Below are 21,916 nucleotides of genomic sequence, written 5' to 3' on the forward strand. Positions count from 1 at the left end.
ATGCTCGCTCTCTCTCTCTCTCTCTCTCTCTCGATCGCTCTGCACTCTCTCTCAAATAAATAAATAAAATCTTTAAAAACAAAGTTCTAGAGGATCCTGAGAATGTCACATTTTAGGGGTAAGATAAGAGAAGAACTGATCCAAGTTGTTTGCTGAAGGGACTTATTCATCTTGAAAAAATAAAAGGGAACCAGGTTGGGACTAGTTCCTGATCCCACTCTCCCAGGAGCCTTGGGACTCACTGTACTTGGCGAACATGTGATTCTGGGCAAGGTGACATGGTGCCCAGGGCACACAGATAAATGTCCAGCTCTACTTCCTTTGTGGGATGCTCTCAGCCTCCCTGAGCCTTAGTTTCCTTTTTTATAAAATAGGGATGTGATGCCAAAGAGGTGTTGTTAAACACAAATGAAATATGAATGTATTACTTAGCATAGTGCCTTGAATGTAATGAGCACACGATAAACTGTAGTTATTTCCATTTGGGGGCAAGTAAGTGACAGATGTTGGCTGCTGGGTCCAAAGAAAACATTTAAACTCGTACTAAGTTTTCCCAAGAAAAGTGAAACGTATTTCCCTTAAGGGTGTGGTTTCGCTTCAATGAATATTTGGAAGTCAGGCAAGAGTTTACTTCTCTGTCCTGGCCAGACACTTGGCTGTTCCTCTGATGATAACGTAGGAAGCCCATAATCTTAAAAGGACTCTCTGGTCAGGTATGTATACGTAATTGGTTCCTGGCCATACTTATCGATCTTGTCTTCAGAGAGTTTGTATTAAGTAGTAGAGTCATGATAAACTCAATTGTTTTTCATTATAAAGAATACTAAACTATGAGATACATCCTTATAATAAAGGGAAAAATGAAAATAGACCCCTATGAAAAAAAAAATCACACAAAACAATCGCACAAAGAATCTCTGGAAAAAATGCAAACTATTTTAGTTTATACTGATCATATTAAGCCTACAATATTCTTCCTGAAGCCCTTTTCATAAACCAAAGCTAAGCTCATTTCCATTCCTAGGTAACCTGAGCAAAGAGAAATTTCCTTTCCTATTAACATTGCCCTGGGAAAGCCTCAAATCTGTTGTTTTTTTTGAGAGGAGATCTAGAGTTTTCTCCTGAACAACAAATGGAGAAGTCGAGTGAAAACTTTCTCCTTTCAGCTTTTTTATGGAAACAACATGCATGTGGAGAAGTGCACACATCCTAAGCATATACATACCAGTGACTGTCCCCAGAGTGCATCCACCCGGATAATGCCGACCTGACTACCAAAACAAGAAATAGAACATTACCAGTATCTCTCTTTACCCTTCCCATTTGCTACCCTCACGCATCTCCAAAGGTAACCACGTAAACTTGTAACTTAACTTAGAACCCATGGGCTCCTTCTCTAGGTTTTGAACTTAGCAGTGGAATCATAGAATAAGTTATCTCTGGAGTCTAGCTTCTTTGGGTCAAAATTATATTTGTGACTTTTTTTTTTTAGAATGATTTAGATTTATTTGAGAGAGAGAGAGAGAGGGAGGGGCAGAGGGAGAGAGAGAGAATCTCAAGCAGACTCCCTGCTGAGCATGGAGCCCAACTCGGGACTCGATCTCCAGACCCTGAGATCATGACCGGAGCAGAAACCAAGAGTCGGACGCTCAACCGACTAAGCCACCCAGGAACCCCTGTGACATTTTTTCATGTTGTTGCATTTACTTGAGTTCCATTTATTCCCATTGCTGAAGAGCATCCTGTACCATACATACACCACTGTTTCTTTATATGCTCTCTACACAATCTCTGGAGCTGGGAACCAGGTCATTGCAGTCCTTGCTGGTGCACAGGATGCTGCTGTGAAGACTGCTGGATCATGTGCGTGCATTTCTGTTGGGCAAATGTCTAAATGTAGAATTGCTAGGTCATGGGGGATGCATATCTTCCACTTTATCAGGACACATTACATGACTGTCCAAAGTGCCCCATCTCTTTATCTGCCTCCAGGGTGTTTTTTCCAAGCACCCCGTAGTCTTGTCAACAGCTGGCACATTTCATTGTTTTTCCGTTAGCCATTCTGATGGGTGTGTACCAGTGAGGTTGGTCGTCTTTTCAAATGTGTATTGATGACTTGGATACTCTCTTTTGTGAAGTGCCTACTCAGATTTTTCACATTTTCTATGGGGTTGAATTTTTCTTACTGATTTGAAGGATACTTTAATACATTCTAGATAAGGACTCTTATTCACATAACGAAGATCTCACTCTATATAGCTTGCCTCTTGACTCTTTTTTTTTTCATGTTTCAACTTTTTAATCAGCTCCATGGACATCCTAAAATGCTAAATGAGACACAACAGAATATTTTTTCTTCCAGTACTAAAAAAAGGACATTCACAAGTATTTTAAGAAATTTCTGTATACTTAAGGTGGTGACCTTGAATAAAAAAACGCACCTCTAATTATTTTGATTTCTTGCACTTGCATTTGGAAATTTCTTCCTAATCATGATAAACATTGTATATAGGCTTTTAAATGCCTATTTTTTAAAAGCAGTCTGAACAAACATTTTTTGCCATGATCAGTAATCCTGAGAGTCCAAACTGAAAAACTGGTAAAAGGAAAAAATACCCAGACTCTACAAATGTCCCAGGATTAGTATTTAAAAGGGAGAAAATTTTAGAAAACACATGGAGTTTTCTAAAAGGTCTTTGTGACAAGCTACCTTGGGAGCTCAGTTCAAAAATAGAAGTTGATGTGCTAAAACAGATGTGTCAGTGCAGCTCCAAAAATCTTTATAAATATAGCCATTTGGAAGGATGATCCTGGACCAGAAGTTTTATTCCTTGTGTATCTACATTAGGTGCACGTGCCTCATCTCAGCTGTCCTAATTGTCTCTGTAATTTCCTCCTGAGTAGCGGTCATAACCACCCTGGCTTCTGCCACCATAGTCTCTGGACCTTCCATATCCATACCCATATCCTCCAGGTCAACTGTCATATCTGCCACTCCCATAGCCCTGGTCCCCACCACCTTTAGAGTAGCTGCGACCACGCCCATGGGCCCCAAAGGCACCCCCTCTAGTTCCCCTGGCCGACTTGCCCACGTGGTCCACACAGATCTGGCGACCATCCAGAGACTCTCTATTCATGGCTCTCATGGCATCTGAGGCATGCTCTGGATTGGTGAGGTGATGAAACCAAAACCCCGGGATCGCTGAGTCTCCCGGTCCTTGACAACGACCACCTTGGAAATAGGACCGAAGCTGCTGAAGTGGTCTTCCAGAACCTGCTCATCGGTGTTGAAGTTGAGCCCTCCCACGAAAAGCTTCCCTTCTTCAGAAGACATGGCAGCGAATTCGAGTACTGCAAATTAAGCAAAAAGACCAGAAGAAGAGCTACAGTCGAGGAGCAGAGAGACTGGGGAGATTGCCACGCGGGAAGATGCTTGATCTTGCCTTTTGACTCTTAATGCTATATTTTGATGAGCAGAACTTCTGCATTGTGGAGTAATCCAGTTTCTCAGTCTTTTCCTATGTGGTTAATGCCTTTTGAATCCTATTTTCCTATCCCAAAGCCATGAAGATAGTTTTCCATTTTGTCTTCACGATGCCTCATTGCTTTATCTTTCACATTGAAATCTACAATGCACCTGGGGATGACTTCTGTATATGGTATGAGGAAGCAGTCAAGTTTTATTTTTTCTGTGTGGCTATCCAAGTGACTCAGAAATGAACTTTTCTTTCTTTTTTTTTTTCTTTTTTTTTTTTTTTTTTTTTTTTTTTTTTTTTTTTTTTTTTTTTTTTTTTTTTTTTTTTTTTTTTTTTTTTTTTTTTTTTTTTTTTTTTTTTTTTTTTTTCTTTCTTTCTTTCTTTCTTTCTTTCTTTCTTTCTTTCTTCTTTCTTTCTTTCTCTTCTTTCTTTCTTTCTTCCTTCCTTCCTTCCTTCCTTCCTTCCTTTTCCCTTTTCTCCTTCCTTCCTTCCTTCCTTCTTTCTCTAACTATTCCCTCCCAACTGTCCTATAGTGCCACCATCATCATAAATCAAGTGCCCATAAATACATAGGTCTATTTCTGGGCTTTCTGTTCTGTTCCATTGGTCTATTATTTATGCTTGCACTGCCTTAATCAGTGTCGCTTTATAATACACACCCATAGCTCTTGGATCTGAAACGGTAGGTCCCTCCCTCCTTGTTCTGCTTGGCTTTTTACATTTCCATGCATGATTCCATGTTAGAATCAACTTACACATCTGCTGGGTTTAAATGGATTGCATTGAAACCATAGATCAGTTTAGGGAAAATTTACATCTTGACTTGAATATTTGAATTTGTGTCCATATTCTTCCATTGATTTAAATCTTTCATTTCTCTTAGTAGAGCTTTACAGTTTCTTAGGTAAAGGTCTTACACATCTTTCATTAGATTCTTTCTTAGGTACTTGAGTTTTTTGATGCTATTGTAAATATTTTCATTTTTTAAATTTCATTTTTTTCTAATTGTCCATTACAGGTGTATGTTTAGAAGCTGGGTGACAAACTCCCCTAAGCTCAGTGTTGTGAAATAACGGCCATTCTATTATGCTCCTAGCGTGTGTGGATAAGCCAAACAAGGGACAATGAGAAGGACTCCCTTCTGCTCCAAGATGTCCCGGGCCTCCGCTGAGAAAACTTTTCTGACCAGGTCCTGGGAGTTCTATGGCATCGTTTCTGCTACATTCTATCAGTTACAGTCAAGTCCGAGGGCCGCCCGGAAACCAGGCGAGGGGAAGGGAACCCCATCTCTTGATGAGGGAGTGGTAACTTACAGTACAGAAGAGCATGGGGGATGTGGTGGCAGAGATTGCCAGGGGCATCTTTGCAAAATACAACCTGGCACTGATGCTTAGATACCACCGCGGCCAGCCCGGTGACCTGCCAAACTCACTTATTAATGCTAATAAATCATCTGTAGATTCTTTTGGAATTTTATTTATACAGACATGTCATTGCAAATAATGGGACTTTTATTTCTTTTTTTCCAATCTTTACACTTTTTACTTCTTAGTTACTGGTTTCTTCATTGTCCCATCAGTGATTGTATCATGCGGTTAAATTTTCTCTCCCTCTAATCCTGACACAACTATTTTGAAAAATATTCTATAAAAATGACACAGACAGTGCTAAGATTACAAAGGATGGGGGGAGGGAGCGGTGGATAGTAATGGGGGTGGGGTAAAGGAAGGGTATATTTTCTTCCTCAATAGAATGTTTGAAGCCCTTGATTCATCTTTTTTCCCCCTACGCTCAACTGCAGAATTGGCTTGCAAGCACTTATTTCACAGTTTAGCCAGATGTTGGTTGTTAAGACATCCAGCCAACTGCTCCAAGACTGCCGCTCATGACTGGCAAGATCCATTACCTTGGGCCACCCAAGGTCCTCCGGGAGATGGCTAGTGGGTGTTCGTGTGTCCTGCAGTTTCAGCTGGAACAAAGACTCAGGTCCTCTAGACAGGGTTGCCCTGTGGGCGGGACGTGGCGGGGGTGGGGGTGTGTGGGATGAGGCAGGGGATGCTTCAGTCTCTCCCTCTGTCCCACATCGCCGAGCCCCACAGGGGGAGCAGAGGAGAGTGGGCACCCCCCTTGGGAAGAGCCATCCCCAAATCCAACAGGACTGATCTCCTCAGCCAGGCTCCTCACCCACATCTGCTTTCTCCAAAAGCACTCCTTCTGTGTCAGTGCACTCCAAACAAGAGAAGATTTATTTAATAAGTGTCAGGACAGAATGGCAATTTGCTCATCATCTTAAGCCGCTTACTCCACACACACAGGAGGAACTCAAAATAAGACCTGAAACCTGGAATGACAGTCGAGGGAGGAGAAACCAAAATTGAGTGCTGAAGCAGGTGGGATCATAGAAGAAACAGATCAACAAATTACAGTTCGCGTGCAAATGCTAAATACCAAGCCCGAGGCATAAAGAGTCAATACTTAAGAATGGGTCTCACTGAAAAATACCTGCAAATGGTACGAGTAAGTAAAGCAAACACTTCCCATGCAAGGCACAAAAATTAAAGTTGGTATTATTTAAGACCGTGAAACTTGGAAAACATCATGAAGAGATTAACAAACAATAGTGAGGTGGTGACGGTGACGAGCAGCAACAGATTAATGTATGCAGTGATGTGTGAGCGAGTCACAAAACCCACTTCTTCTGAGACTCTTTTAGGGCATCACCCCAGAGGAGAAAACTTTGTCTGTGGTAATGGCGGTACATTAAAGAGGTCAAGAATATGGTCTTTTGGGTTAGGTGCACTTGAGAGGGAGTCCTGCCTTTGCTATTTACCAGCTATGTAACCTTGAGGAAGGGACGTCACCTGGCTCAGCTTCAGCTTCCTCATTTACAAAATAGGGGAAAGGAGGCATCTGATACAAGGTGCTTACTGCCCAATAAGTGGAAGCAAGGAATGGTCCACAGTAAGGGAAAGCAGGAAGCAGGCAATATCCCACAGGAGAACAGTTATGAAAACTGTCGTATACTAAGTAGGTAGATAATTAGGAAAGCAGTAAGAAGATACTTATGAAAATCCTGGTGAGGAAATCTTTAGGATGTGTGTCATAAAAATATGATGGCATTTTCTACACTACTATGATTATAGACAAATAAAATAGGCATGCAAGTGAGCAGAGACTGGGAAAGAACACAGTATACATGAAAATGAAGGAGGTGATTTTATGGAGAGTTAAAACTTTTCCTTAAATGTATTTACTTTACAGAGTGGAAGAAGAGGTTCCTGCGGTCAACCATGAGGAGGATGCTGTGGCGACCTGCACCAGCAGCAGAGCCGGTGGGAGGAGAGTCTGCTCACGGGTGGCTTTGAGAGAGAATTATCAGCACCACGTGCGGAGGAGGAGATGCATGAGGAAGAGGAAGACTAAAAGGGAGCTCTGAAATCACTCACCGACTCAGGGAACCAGAGACGTGTGTAAGACAGCACTGCGGAGCTCGGGCAGGGTTGGGGCCAGAGATCCTCCTGGGACTTACTCAATTTGGGACGCAGGTAGGGTTTGTCCGTGAAGACGTTCATCAAGTTATCGGGTAAATGTGTCTGGGAGTTAGGAGAGAGATGCCAACTAAAACAAAGGTCTGTGAGTTGTCTTTCTTTCCTTTGATGGATGGGTTGAGGAGAGGAGAAAAAAATGATCATTTTTTGAGGTTCTGTACTCTTTCAGGTGCTTCCCATCTACTGTCTCATTTAAACCACCATACCATGCGTTTTAGGAATGAGAAAGCTGAGGCTCTAAAAACTTACATGAAGAATTAGGACCCTTTGGGGGTGCTTGGGTGGCTCAGTCGGTGGAGCGCCTGACTCCTGATTTCAGTTCAGGTCGTGATCTCAGGGTCATGAGATGGAGCGCCACAGTGGGCTCCATGCTGGGCATGGAGCCTGCTTAAGATTCTCTCTCCCTCTCTCTCTCTCTCTGACCCTCCCCTCCCCTCTCTCCCCTCTAAAACATAAAATAAATAAAATAATAAAAAATGAAAAGAATTAGGACCCCATGTTGCAAGTGACAAAGCTAGCTTAATGAGGAAACATTATATAGGGGACTGTCGTGGCGCCCAAAGCCGGAGAATGAGAGAGGGGGAAACCATATGCTTTATTTTTATTCTGCACAGGCTGCTGGGTAAGGAGCAAGTAGATTGGAAAATGGCAGGGGCAAAACAAGGAGGCCCATGGAGACCATTTTCTTTTTTACAGCCCCTTGGAAGTCAGACACGAAGCTAAGTTTTGTTGAACTGGCTATGGCTTTGGCTTGCAACCAAGACAAAATGAGTGATCGTGGAGAAAAGATGTCACATACTTTTTGCCAGCCTTGGTCCAGTATTCCAAGACTAACTTTCTTTGGGTAAAACTATGTATAAACTCAAATGCATGGAGTATAGGTGGGCTTTTAATAACTACACTTAGAATAACGAACAGGAGTTTAAGTAAAGATTCTCTTTTTAGCATTTTTATGCCAGTGGAGTTTCTTTCAGACCGGCTTTTCACCCGGAAGCCTAAGCAAGGCAGTGGAAAGAATTTTGAGGTGGGAATCATTAAAAACGGAGCCTTGGCTTTAGCTGCTTCCTGTTCTTTGTGTTTATTGTGTAACTCAGGACAAGCGGACCCAGCCTTCCCGGACTCGGATATGAGAGATTGTCTGTAAAATGAGAGATGTGGACTAAAATAAGTACTTCTCCATCTTTAATGTGCATATGAGCCTCCTGGAGATGTCATTAAAATGTAGTTTCTGATTCACGAGGTCTGGGGTGGGGCCGGAGACTGCATCTCTAACACCCTCCCAGGTGATGGCCATGAGGATGGTCCACAACCACACCTGGCTTAGATTACCCTTTAAGGTGTCATTAGGCTATAAGCTTAAATGGTTGCCAAATCACGAAAAGCATATCTCACAATTAATAACAAGTATTTATTTTTAAAAATGAAAATGCTTGCATTTTCTGTTTATAAAATTAATTCATGCTTATCATTTTTAAAAAAAATAACACAATTTATAAAGTGCAAGTGTTGACAATCATTCAGGGTTAAATACCACTCAAAATAGTGTGCTCTCTTTTCACTCGGTCATGAAAAACACAAGTGCTAAGTTCCAGTATTCCTTTGTATCACCTCACCTCTTCAAATCAGATCATGAAGCCGGTAACTTTTTCAATTTGCTGCGTCAGCTGGGAGTTCATTGATTTGAATTCAGTTCCTCCTCTTGTGGTAGATTTGCTCCCATATGATGTGATTTCCAGCTACTCATTGTCCAGATTCAGGAGGAGGGAAAGCCTTTCTAGTCATCCCTGCCAAGTTGAATGGACCTGAAGGTATCGAGAAGAAAAAGGAGATACCTGAATACTGAGAATAATTTTTAAGAGACTTAAAACACAATTCCGAGTTAAGATCATTAAGAGCTGATGGACATGGGGTCCTGCCTCCACATCAATGTTTGGGGAATGACTTAGGATGATCATCATTGATTGAGGAGGAAATCTGACTCGTTCCTCTGCACTTTCCTCCATAATAGTTAATGTTGTTTAAATGTTAAATGTTCGTTCACATTAAAGCTATTTGAATGTACTTAAAATGACTGCAATAATAACAACGTAGCCTTAAGAGCCTGTTGGTCATTACAAATGATATATGACACATTTGAAAGGCTCGATTAGAGTTGATTGAAATATACAACTATTCAACATAAGATTAAAGATTCCAAACATCAAACTGACTTTGCTATTTACACATTTTTCTTTGTCTACTTGAAACAGCCACAACTCCTAATTTAGTATACAGTGAGGTGATTATAATTGCAAATCTATGATATGTTTATATTTTGTAATTTGAGGAAATTTTCAAAGTGTGTATATATTTATATGGATTTACTTATATTTGTAATCCTAATATCAGGCAAATGAAATAAAGCACAAATATTGTCAGCATGCAGCTAACAAGGTGTTAAGAGAACAGGCTGTTTGAAATACCCATTAATAACTCAACCATCTAGCATGGCAGTTAAATATATGGTTTGTAAGTTAGCATTTTAGATAAATGATATTCATTACCTTAAGTACCAAAATTCAGGCTAAAAAAAACTTTTCTGAAACACATAGCATTCCCTCTTTAACAGAGAGCTCTGAAAATATTTTAATCTTTAGGACACGATATGTTGTAATCATCATCGATTATTCTTTGCTTCTGTCCTAAATCGTCCTAGAACACTATGACTTTGGAAACCTTGAATCTTTGCGTTTTTACCTATAGTCACTTTCTTTTATAAAAGTTATAAATGTTCATTGTTGAAATTTTTTCAAAATGCAATAAAATATAAAGAAACAATAAGAATCACCCTCAACCTCACAGGCCAGAATAATCATTAACAGTTTAATGACTTTTTTTGCACACTGTATGAGTCTCCATGGGCTTCCATGACAAACGACCTGCTCTGAGGGGTTTTAAAAACCAGAAATTTGTTCTCTCACAGTTCAGGAGTCCAGGTGTCTGAAACTAAGGTGTCAGCAGGGTTGGTTCCTTCTGGAGGTTCTAAGGGAAAATCTGTTCCATGCCTTTCTCCTAGCTTCTGGTGGTTGCCAGAATACAGGCTTTGGCACTCATTGGCTGGTAGACACACTGCTCCAAGCTTTGCCTCCAAGCGATCCCATGGTCTCATTCTCTATGTAAATTTCTCTCTGTCCTCTCCTCTTCTTACAAGAACTCCAGTCATTGGACTTAGGGCTCCTCCTAATGCAGTATGAACTCATCTTAACTAATTACATTCTCAAAGACCCTGTTTCCAAATAAAATCACCTTCTGAGGTTCTGGATGGACATGAATTTTGGGGGGACATTTTCCAATCCATTATAGGCCATGTAATAAATATGTGTATAATTATAAAGAAGAGTTTATGTTTTATACATGGCTTAGTTTGCTCTTCACTTAATATATTGTGAAAGTTTCCTCATGTCTTTCAAATACAGCGTTTTAAATTTATGTAGTGTGTTCTAGTATATGAATATCATATCATTCATATAACTAACCTGCTACTTTAGACATTTAAATGGTTTCCAGTCTTCACTATCGTAAATGACTCTAATGAATCTACATGTGCCTAAATCTTTGAGATCATCTCCGCTTATTTCCTTAGCATAAATTCTAGGGAGTTGAATTATTGCATAAAGAGTATGACTGTTTTAAAGGCTCACGATAGATCTTGTTTAATTGAATTCCAAAAAGAATGTACCAACTTACTGTCACCAGCAAGAGAGGAAAGAGCCCATAGCATAGCATCCTCTTTACTTGTATGTTAGTTTTTGGAATGCTTGACTAGTGGAAGGGCAAAGAAATGACAGCACATCTTATAGTTTTATAGGAGGTTGCATATTTGTTGTTGTTGATGCTTATTGGCTATTTGTGTATCATTTTTTATGGTGTGTTACAGTTTACTTCTTCCATGTCTTTTAATTAATTAAAAGTAGGCTCCACACCCAGCATGGATCCCAACATGGGGCTTGAACTCACAACCCTGAGATTGAGACCTGAGTTGAGATCAAGAGTCAGATGCTTAACTGACTGAGCCACACAGGTGTCCCAATATCTTTTATGTCTTTTTAAATTTATCCACTGATCAGCATTAATTTCTTACAGTCTTGCTGATTGAACATACCTCTTGTTCTCACCCCTTACAGTTTGCAGTAAGCTAAGAATCCTCAAGCAGACTCCCCACTGAGCATGGAGCCAGACTCAGGGCTCCATCCCAGGACCCTGAGATCAAGACCTGAGCCAAAATCAAGAGTCGGCTACTTAACCGACTGAACCACCCAAGTGCCCCAAAATAAATGGATTTTAAAACATAATTTGGAAAGTTATGACAACACTTAAAAATTGCATTGGCTGTAAGAAAGGTCTTGCAAGCATCTTTTATAAAGAATTTCTATATGCTCAAATTAATTTTCACTTGGATATTAAAATAAGCCATTGCCACAAATGGCTTTTCTCTTCAGATCCCTGTTCAGACTCCTTTTTAATGCCTTTGATGTCCTCTATCCTCCAGGGCGCCCCATCTCCCTCCCTCCCACCACATACCATCAACATGCCACACACCCTATAGGACCCAGTCCAAACCTCCTTTCCTCAATTATGAATGCCCACCTTTCCCCCACCATAACGGAAAAACTCTTCCATCTTCTCTGTCCTCATGGCATACTGTTTTGTTTTGCTTTTAGCAATTTGTAGGGTCTTCATAATTTTGCAATGTGGTCTAGTTATTGGTGAGCATTTGATTTTTCCCTGTGGATCGTAAACATCTAAAGAAATGGGAGTGAACACAGGAGTCATACCTAAATACCCAAATGTTATTTCCGACTATGGTTCCAACGGTGGACGTTTGAAGGGCATGCCTCCGAACTATATGGAGATTGAAATAATGTTGTGGGAAGGTTAGAGACCTGGCCTTTCTGGAGTTTCAACAGCCCGCCCTTTTTTAAAGTTGCGATGACACTGTTTCATTATAAAGGTCTGCCCAGATCCTCTCCAACACACTACATGTAAACGCCACGTGCACGTGCATGCCTGCATGTGCCTGCGTATGTGCGCGCGCGTGTGCAGGGGTAATCGATCCTGGGGCTGCTTTGCAGGGAGAGAATACCTCGACCTCAGAGCTTCTTCCTCCCAGTTCTTAAGGTCTCTGATCACTTGAGTTTTCGGCATTATTTCCCTGAAGGTGCTCTGGGGCTCTCCCGGGTGGAGAGCAATCTCCTGCCCAGCACAGCGTGGCGGGGGGAGGGGGGAATGGCAGAGGGTGGCATCCTCCAAAACAAAGCGATCGCAGACTTGCTGAATTAAAACCCAGCCGGTTTAGGACGATTTCCAGGTCGCCACGCAGCCGGGGCTGGAGTCTGTCCGGGCTGAGGCTGGAGGAGCCATTTCGGGCGAGGGATGCAACAGGGTTTGGGGAGCCGGGGGCAGGAAGAGAAAAGGCCACCTAGCGGGCTTTGTTTCTGATTCCGGCAGGTTCCCGAGCCACAGATTTCAAACGCGAAGCTAACCGAAGCACTTCCTCGCACTAATTGGAAGGGGAAGGGAGTGACTCATGTTACACCAGCTCGTATCTTCCCTCCCCGTAACTGCTAAATTGTAGCTTTAAAAGGAAGTGACATGGGGTGGGGAGAGACGTCAGCTGAGGACCACTTTTTTTTTTTTTTCCCCCCGAAGGGTCCACCCCATGGGTGGAGTCTCGCTTTTTCTTTCCAGTGTTGGCTGACTTACAGCTCCTATAAACTAGTGGCAATTTCTGCACCCCAGCCTGCTCCCTTTCAGTTTCTGATTTCTAAGCCCATGTGGCAGGGGCCGCCAGAAAAGGAGGTATGTGCTGTTCGTGCTGTTTCCAGGCGACTTCACCTCTGGGCGTGGCGGATGTCTGTGTCTCTCTCTCTATCACTGTTCTCCTCTCCTCGGCTGGACCTCACTAAAACCTCTGGAAGGGGTAGGTACAGAACGAGGAAGAGTGGAAGGTGGAGAAGGAAGTGAGGCGACAGTGGGGACGTGGAGGGGGCAGAGCCAGGAAGGCAGAGGGGCTTTGCGCCCTTTCTTTGTGCTCAGCAGGGTGAGCGTGCCTTTCCAGGTTGTGATTTCCAGCTGCTGTTCTGGGCTGAGTTTCCCCCCCTTAGGCCTCCTCCCCTTGGGTGAGAGCGTTTTCTCTGCAATAGATGAAGCTGGGGAGAAGGTTCCTGTTACAGATCGGTCTCCTGTGTCATGCAACACGTTCTTCCGTCCCTGGCGTTTCTATGGCAACCACAAAAATAATACTACACAAAAGGCAGCCCCGATATAAATGGATTTATTTGTATTTCGGTCGGAGCCTGCTTGCTGCCTCCCGGCTGGTGATTGCCTCGCCTCGGCTTGCTAAAATCCAGCGTGGCTTTGTGGCTACCCCTCCTCACTTTCATTTTGGTTTTTCCCTATCACAGGAGGGCTGGGGGAGGGGTGTTGTCAAGGAAACGGGCATTTGTAGTTACCTCTTTATGACTTAATTTTTGGCCTCTGAATTTCTCCATCCTCTCTAGGAATTATAGAAGGAATGATTTGGTGTTTGTGCAAGTCCTCAATTCTGGTCTGTTTTAGAAAACCAGGACAGTTCTCTAGATGTGATATTAATGCTGGAACCAGACTAAGGGTGGGGGGGCGAGTACTCACTTCTTTAAAGGAGGTGAGATCCTTGAAAAAAGTTTCAGAGTCTCTGAGAACCAGCACTGATAAGATACATCATTATCTGCCTCACCGGTTTGCCTCACAGTCTAAATATTCAAAAGAGGGTTCTTTGCTCTAGCCTGCACTTACTCGGCACAAAATCCAAGTTCAACAAGTATGAGTGATCTTCCTTAGACGGACGCCCCATGTGAGTGGCTCTCATGGAGGTGAGGGTCCGTGGACCTTCTCTTTCTCAAAATTGGGCAAGTGTTAACCCACCTGTGATTATTAGTGAAGCATCTGCAGTTAGAAAAGACTATCATGAGAAGAGGGAGAAATGTGTGTGTGTGTGTGTGTGTGTGTGTGTGTGTGTGTGTGTGTGTAGGGGGGTGTGTGTGTGTAGGGGTGTAGGTGTGTAGGGACAACGGGGACAAGTCAAAGTCCTAAGTTAAAACTACTGAATCTTCTTACTATCCTCTATGGGGAGAAAGAGAATTGATTTTCAGGAAAAATATAAAGCATGAGAGAAAAGTACTATCTACCCAGGAATAAGCAAAGTTAAATATGATTAGAATCAGTCACACATCTGCTATAAAGGCATAGTCTAAATGGGCCTGTTAACAGGTTGGAATTGAAATGAGGCTTTTATTCAGTATATCTGAGGAAATATCTAATAATGGGCACCATTCCCCTAATTCGGGATCCTGAATTACAAATTAGCCTTTATAAGACAGATCAATAGTCATCTCATCCTTGAATCTTAAACTTACCTGTAATTTTGAATAAAGATTTCTGAAGGTCACTCAGCCCTCCTAGTGCCTTTCTGCTACTGAAGCCAAAAGCATTACTTAGAAACCTCAGAGTAACCCCTCAGCATGGAAACAGGAAGAAGGGGTGGTTTTAATGAGGTTCTGTTTGTAGAGACCCTTACCTAAACATGCTATTATCTGGGACTTAAAAAACTTACTATAGTGCAAGAGATCTCAAGTATTGTAGATACAAAAGTTTTCTGAAGATGGGGACTGCGTAGCATGGCACAAGACTAACTAGAACCAGAGTTAAAGCCCAGAGAATTAGTCAAAGGGCATAAAGCACAGAAAAATGGCCTTAAAAAGCATATTACTCTCGCTTTGAAAAACGCATGCTCGTACCTACGGCAGTTGAATTGTAGGCTTTCGATGTTTGCAAAGAGCATGGAAAGCAGTCTTGCTAAGTTACTGTTTTTCTAGCTTGAAAATGGTCCTCAAGGATGTAGATTTACCCCGTGACCCTGCAGAGCAGATGGCCAGTGTGTAAGTCAAAGTCTGTGATGGAGTTTCCAGACCTAGCAATTTCACAACAAAAAAGCCTTATGGAATGGAGTTCAAAGGGCAAGACTTGTTTGGAAGCACAGCCAGAAATAAATAAATAAATACTGTCCTATCATCGGACCCTGAGCAGGGGTTAAAAACATAATCAACATCCTTGACCTGGGGAAGGTCAATGGAGCTGTAGATGCAAAGCGAATTCAGGGTCGCGGGAAAGAGGCTGAGTAGAGATGTGACAGCAAAGAAGTTGGAGTCAGTTGCCACAGGGCTGGGACCTCATTGTCTGCAAGGCTCTGAATTGGGTGCCCAAGTCAAAGATCCACCAAACGGGGGTGACAGCACGGGCAGATGTGCACACAGCTGGAGAGCAGGAGGCTAGGCAGGAGGGAGACGGGAGAGCAGATGCGGTTAGTCTGAGAAGAACATGACCAGGATGAGGCTGTAACAGTTGGAAGGAGAGGAGATGGGCAAATCAAAGTGAAGAAGGCAAAGCTGTCCCAGCGAACGGGTGTGGGGCTGGGAGATGCAGCGTGGTTCTACATTCTTGTCCCAGGTGGGGAGGAGTCCTGTCATTAGTGTGGAAATAGGGCAGGTATACTCTGTGCTGGTGAATAGAGATTCAGGGACAGCATTTTGTGTAAACCAGAAGAATGATTGGTAGGAGAAAGATGTGAGTAGGTGGCGGAATCCTACGTAATCCAATTATTTTTGAAGTGAAGGCCAGACTTAAATCAGACTTTAAAGAAGTAAGAAATCTGGGAGAGGGGACCCCACCTGTCCCTACAACGTCATCCTAATGATACCTACCATCGCCATAGCTTTAAATTATGGGGAGCTCAGATGATCACGTGGCCGACTTACTACATTTTTGTGCAATCTGCTCTATTCTCAAAAGGAGGTCTAACGTGCATGTGAAGGCTCTGCATTCATAGTTCTAAATGGTTTTTGATACCTACGTGTTTTGAGAGACATATATGATCAAGCCTGGCTTAATAATCGCCCAACACCACCCAGAGCCTGGGCAACTCTAATTCAATAGTCTTTGTCCAAGACAGAATCTGTTTGGAAAGCAAGTGTTGGTACTCTGAAATTTGGCTTCGCGGTGTGGACCGCGGAGGACCACTGCTGAGGCTGTGGGAGAGGGCAAGCTCACATCAGGAACTCATTCTTCTAATAATATCCATTGTATCTTATATTCTTTTAATGGTATTCATTGTATCATTGTGTCACTGTGTTCTTGTATCGGCCAAGTGCTATGGACACAACTATGAGCAAAACTGGATACAGAGTAAATAGCTACAGTTTTCAAACATCCGAAGGGTTTTTCAGAGAGATGCCTCTAATGACTGAGTAAGGAGAAAGATTCTCAAATAAAAGCAATTTTTGGTGAACATTATCATGGAATGATCTATCTAACCTGTCTCCTCTATTTTTCAAATGCACTCTCCTTCCACCAAAGATTTTCTACCTGTTTTCGATTTTGTCTTCACTTTGTTACTCCAGTCTGGTTTTTTTCTGCTTCATCCTGTGATCCTAAATCCTACCTTTCGGTCACCCTTCATTCATTCATATATATACATGCTTACATCATCCACCCCTTTATTCATTCACTCAACAAATGATAATGACCATCATGTGTCAGGCACTATAAGTCATGGACATAGCAATAAATAGGAAACTATTTCTTTCCTAAAGAAGCTGAGGAACGAACAGGGAGACAAATGTGGAAATAGTCCCTTAAACCAGGGAGGGTTATTTTTGAGAGAGGCATTTATTGGCTAATGGCACTGCATGCTTCTTTCATTGAACAATTTTATATAGATTGTGCTTGGCAGAGAAGGAAAGAGCGGTTAGCTGTTTGACCATTGTCCATCTTAGCATTTTCTTGTATCTTTTGCACTGGTTGAGCTTATGGCTGGTGTCAGGAAACATTTGTCGATTAATGAAATGGGAAGAGGTGGGATTTCTGACCCTGGAGCCATAGAGGAATAGAGTCCAGAAGACTTACATGTTCTGTTTCTGAAAAGCATAAGCCGAGCATTAATCTCTCAAAGTTCCCTCATAGCGACTCATTTATGGACTTCCCTGGGACTATAGCTCCCTCCAGACGGACTTCAAGTATAGCATTTTTAAAAGGGAAATTCCCACCATCATCAAAATTGTATGCCCACTGGTTTGCTAGAGAGCCTCTTGTCATTTAGAGCTAATTCCCATAACACATTGCAAGTCCATGTCTCCTTCTGACAAAACCAAGTAGGTTTCAACACCTCAAATCTAAATAGCCAAAATGAAGAATGTTAAAACCTGTTGGAGTACTTATCCTATTTGTATTTCCTGATGTCACAAAGCTCCTCCGAATTGTTTTGCCCCCATTTGATTTCTACCTTCACCACGGAGATTACATGGGCAACATAACCAAGTTCATCCGGAGCACCACCCTCCTCTGCTTGTCTGACCTTCAGAGAAAACATTTAGCAGGTCCCCCTTCTTCTTCGATATTTTGATCTCTGAAGAGGTCAGCTTCTGCCTCCAGCATGAAGCTGTTCCAGAGTTCCAGATAACTCTGGCTGGCATAGATCTCTCCCTTCCAAATTTGGGTTATACCTAGCGGCTAGTCCATGGTTAATTCTATGTAGGCTCCTCCAGGAAAAAAGGGACATTTTGGACTTCAGAGGAGTCTGAAGCTCTTCCCTAAAATTCCTGCAGAAAGATCAGTCCTCGGTCTGGGGGGATGGCAGGTCACCTGCAGAAGCCATCAGAGATGCTCAGGGGACCAGCCAACGTGTAGCTTTTCTGAGAATGGTAACGGCCCACTTTAGTGAGGAACTTCCTGTGTGCCTGTCTAGTACAGAGACCTCACAGCTATCGATTCACTTTAGCCTCATAACAAACCAAGCAGGTAGAACTATTATCTTTTCCATTTTACAAATGCAGAAAGTAAAGATTGGTGAGTTAACTCACCTGCTCTCGTAAAAAGGAACAGAGGTGAGATTCGAACCAGACTGCTGAATTGCGTACCGCTGCCCCCTCCATGCCATTGCTGTATTCATCCATCTGTGCCCCGGGCCAGCACCATGCCACGGACTGAGCAGACATGCAGTGATCATGTCTGACCCAAGGATCAGATCTCTACCACGCAGACCTTCCCCTGTATCCCTTTCGTCCTAGTGTTTGGGAGCTGCAGAAAGACCGGAAGAGACAGGAGTGTTTTTGAACTTGGGCAACAGCCAGCAGCAGAGCCTAGGAGACAAGCTGCTATGGTTTTCAGGGAGCTTGGTTGTTCTGGTTCAGCCAGAGAGGTGATCTGGTGGGGCAGGGCAAGGGGCTTGTGGTTCAAATAGCTGAATGACAGTGCAGGACATAACATCAAATTAAATACAGACTGTTCTCCAAACTAATTTTTTCTTAAGATTGACTTACTTATTTGAGAGAGAGAGCAAGAGCAAGCAGGAGCGGGAGGGCCAGAGGGAGAGACAATCTCAAGCAGACTGCACTGAGCGCGGTGTGGGGCTCGATCTCATGACCCTGAGATCATGTCCTGAGCCAAAACCAAAAATCAGATGCTTAACTGACTGTGTCACCTCAAAACTGATTTTTAACCAAGGATTGAACTTTGCCGAGAAGTTGCTCTTGAGGACACCTGTGGTTGCTGCTTGAATGGCTCCCAAGGCTGTGGTTGGAGAGGCAGACTTTCTTTTCTGTTGTTTTTGTCAACAAATCTATCACTGCGTGTAAAGGCAGAGTTTTATCTGGAAAGACACTGTCTTCTCTCGGACAAACTCTGAAATGAAAACCGGTGAAACGAATTGACCGGGAGCAAAATTTGGTCTTTTCCTCATCTCCGTCGGCTCTCTCGTGAGCTGTCACCTCTCTGTGGGCAGAGATTAACCCAGACTGATGATGACATTTTAAAGAGCCTGTCCATCCCAAGTGCTTCTTCCCAGGATGCCGCCGCTATCAACACACCGTCAATGCAATCTCTGAACCTCCCTCCTGGGCCCAGTCCTGAGGCCCTCTTTTCTCCTGCTGGGGGGAAGGGCAGGTTGCATGGACCCATGGTGGCGAGCGGCTTCCTTCCCCGGATGTGCCCCACCCTTATGTCTTTCTCCCCAGCCTCTGGCCTCTGTTTTCCTGACATTCGCCTTCCATCCCATCACCTGTCCTACATAAAACGTCACTCTAGATGCTATGACGTTAAATGGCAGTTCGCTCTTTAAGGTTCGATCCTAATCACCGCACTGGGTGCTTATTGATGGCAGGGGCTTTCTAACTGCACTGTTCCTAGCACGGGGCGGAGTACCTGGCACCGAATGGGTGTTGTAGCTTAGGGAAAGGTGGGCGCAGGGAGTCAGGGGTCAGATTTGCCTCTCTGAGCCGCATCCCCCCAACCAGGGCTAGGTCCTTCCAGGCTGACATTCCTTAGGACAAATTCTTCTTCTGGGCGCTGTTGACATTTGGGGCCAAACAATGCTTTGTTGTGGGGCCATGCTGTGCCCTGCAGGATGTTTAGCTGCATTCCTGCCTCTACCAGTGGAACCCCCCCCACCCCCCACCCCAGGAGTGACAGCCAAAAACATTCCAGACGTTGCCAGATGTCCTCTGGCCCCGCAGAATCATCTGCCATTGAGAACTTCAGGGAACTCCTGGATCCAAAAGCCCATCTCTCAGGACTAACTTGCACTCACCAGGTTTTACCATGACAGCCCCCACCAAAGGGGCAATTCAGTCATTTAAATTAACAGAAAATAATTGAAAAAAAAAAGAAAGAAAAGAAATGAAGAGCAGACCTGTAACCATGAAGAACTCCAATATGGCCCGCTCCGCAGTCTTCTGCTTGGGTGGTGCCAGCCCCAAGGCCTGGCTGAGCCCGCTGGCCTCAACGCCCCCGGGCGGGTGGGACAAGCCCCTGGGCAGGATAGATTAACATATCTACAGAAAGAATTGTGAGCGCACTTCCCTTAACTGACTTCGGGTCTGTCTGCTGGGATTTCCTGATTAATTCCCAGTTTCTAGGCCAACCAGTGAGCTCCACACCCAGGTCTCACTGGTTATTTATTTGCCTCTTAGCACCCTCCCCTCCCAATCTTGAATGCATTTCAAGCCTCTCCCGGCTTCTCACTGACACCGGAGGCCCCTTTTACTACTTGTCCTGGGACCAGCCCCTACTTCAGGTAAGGCCCCAGCTCCCCAGCCCAATGCCTGGTAGCGCTGGGCATACAACCACCTCGTCCCTTCCCTTGTCTGCCCTTCTGCCTTCCAGAACCGGAAAGATGGGCATGGGGGGGCGGGGGGGCACGGGTATGTCTGTTCTTCCAGACTCCCACGCAGTTCCAGAACCCTCTCTGAACCCTTGTATCCAGCCTACTGTGGGCCAAGTGCTGATGGTACAAAGATGAACCAGACCGGGGCTGCCTACAGGATAAGACAGAAATTTTGGAAAAGGATTGCATGTACTTGCATGATTCGTTCTTTCCCTGGATCTTCTTTCAGGGTCAAAGGACCTTCCATAGCTTCACATAAATGAGCAGAAATTCTACATCTTAACCCCTGCATCATGTGGAAATTTAAGAAGTTACTTAGGACCGAATGATATAATGAAAGTTTTGTGGGGTCACCAAATTCCTCCTTCGGCCTCCGTTTCTGGGTGGAAGAGTGGGGTTCAAGTTTAAGTAGGGGAAGCAGGGAGAGAGGACCGCAGAAATATTTTAAATGTGCCTGATTGTTTTAATTATTTATATTGGGTCCAATTTTAGCCAAATTGGGACTTCATCTCCGCCCCCCCCCCCCCTTCTGTCTCCTCAAATGGCTGCACTGTGATTTGTCTCTAAGACAGTCTGGTCTTAACAGCTTCGCTGTGGCTTGGCTCCCCAGAGAAGTTGCACCTTTCTAGAGCATGTGGTTTACCAGGCTGGGATCTAGTTGTGTCCTGTGGATGTTGGGCAAGCAGTGAGCGGCAGTTTCCTAACTGCCATGTGACGCGACCCTGCCTGCCTCTCTGGGCAGGGAGAGGATTAGCAGGCTGGCAGTCAAGGTGTCCTGCCTTGTCGGAGGCCACAGGAACATTGTGTTGGCCAGAATCTGGAGACTGCCAGGCCTCCCTCTCTGGACACTTTCTGCTGGGCCACAGAGATGGGGGGGCCTTGTAGGGACCACGAGAGGCAGCATGGCAGAAGGGAGGACCAGGTCCCCAACCCAGGTCACCTGCTTACTTTCTGTGGGACCTTGGACTCCTTGAGACCAGGGACTGTCTCTGGGTCTGCACTGGCCCCGGCACTGGGAGGTAGCCTCGCATGGTCTCTGTGTCCTCATTTCCTGACCTGGTCAGGGAGGAGGCCGGGGTAGAGGGCAACTTCTTCAACCACCAACATGGGAGGGGGGGCCTTTTGGGAGTATGCCAGCGAGTGTGGAGAGCTGCAGGATACACCAGGCCCATGTCACCCAAGCATCTGTTTTGCTGAAAGATCCAAGATATATTTTATTTAAAAAAATAAAATGAACATGGATCTGCCATGATATGACACGCAACATTTACATGAACTTTTAAGGCAAAACATGCTTGGTTGTTCAGATGGCTTAGGCCATAGCTCCGGATCCTTCAGTGAGCTTCCTCGGCTGAAGGGAGCATCTCTGCAGAAAGATTTTAGAGGGAAAACTGAGCTGGATGATGTCTAAGTGACTCTGTGGGAAGAAAGAGTCCATTTATCATGCTGTCCCTTCCACTACCTTTCCTTTTTACTACTGTCACTGAACAGAGAGTCTTGGGGATGGGCTGGGATAGGGCAGGCCGTGAGCCATCCCTGGGGACTGGCTTGCCTTGACTCTGTTTCTTCCTTGTCTCTCTCTTCCTGATGGGATCACTGAGGGACGGTTGCTGGAGTCCCTCTCTTCCGGCTCTGGTCACCCACCCTCCTGGCCTTTCTTC

At 44.1% G+C, this 21,916-nt stretch overlaps 1 protein-coding gene, 1 long non-coding RNA gene and 1 pseudogene across 4 annotated transcripts in view; 1 reads left to right on the forward strand and 2 right to left on the reverse strand.

Annotated features, from left to right (window-relative positions):
- Positions 1 to 2,864: 2,864 nt before the first annotated feature.
- LOC113926388 lies at positions 2,865 to 3,373 on the reverse strand (annotated as a pseudogene).
- A 9,360-nt stretch (positions 3,374 to 12,733) lies between these two features.
- The window catches only part of AGPAT4 (1-acylglycerol-3-phosphate O-acyltransferase 4), a 120,892-nt gene continuing 111,709 nt past the window's right edge, over positions 12,734 to 21,916 (forward strand). The window contains exon 1 of one of the 3 annotated variants that reach the window (XM_027601192.1): positions 12,734 to 12,862. The gene's annotated coding sequence lies outside the window, so the exon portion shown is untranslated. Of the gene's footprint in view, positions 12,984 to 20,084; positions 20,166 to 21,916 lie in introns of those variants that run through there. The other 2 variants (XM_027601191.1, XM_027601193.1) reach the window with 2 other exon arrangements.
- Positions 16,767 to 20,072, reverse strand: LOC113926390. Its single transcript, XR_003521302.2, has 3 exons — positions 19,782 to 20,072; positions 17,956 to 18,172; positions 16,767 to 17,013 (listed from the first exon to the last, which is right to left on the reverse strand). It is a non-coding gene; the product is annotated as an uncharacterized LOC113926390 (long non-coding RNA).

This window comes from Zalophus californianus, chromosome 7, assembly GCF_009762305.2.
Source record: "Zalophus californianus isolate mZalCal1 chromosome 7, mZalCal1.pri.v2, whole genome shotgun sequence".
In the NCBI taxonomy this organism is placed as follows: Eukaryota; Metazoa; Chordata; class Mammalia; order Carnivora; family Otariidae; genus Zalophus; species Zalophus californianus.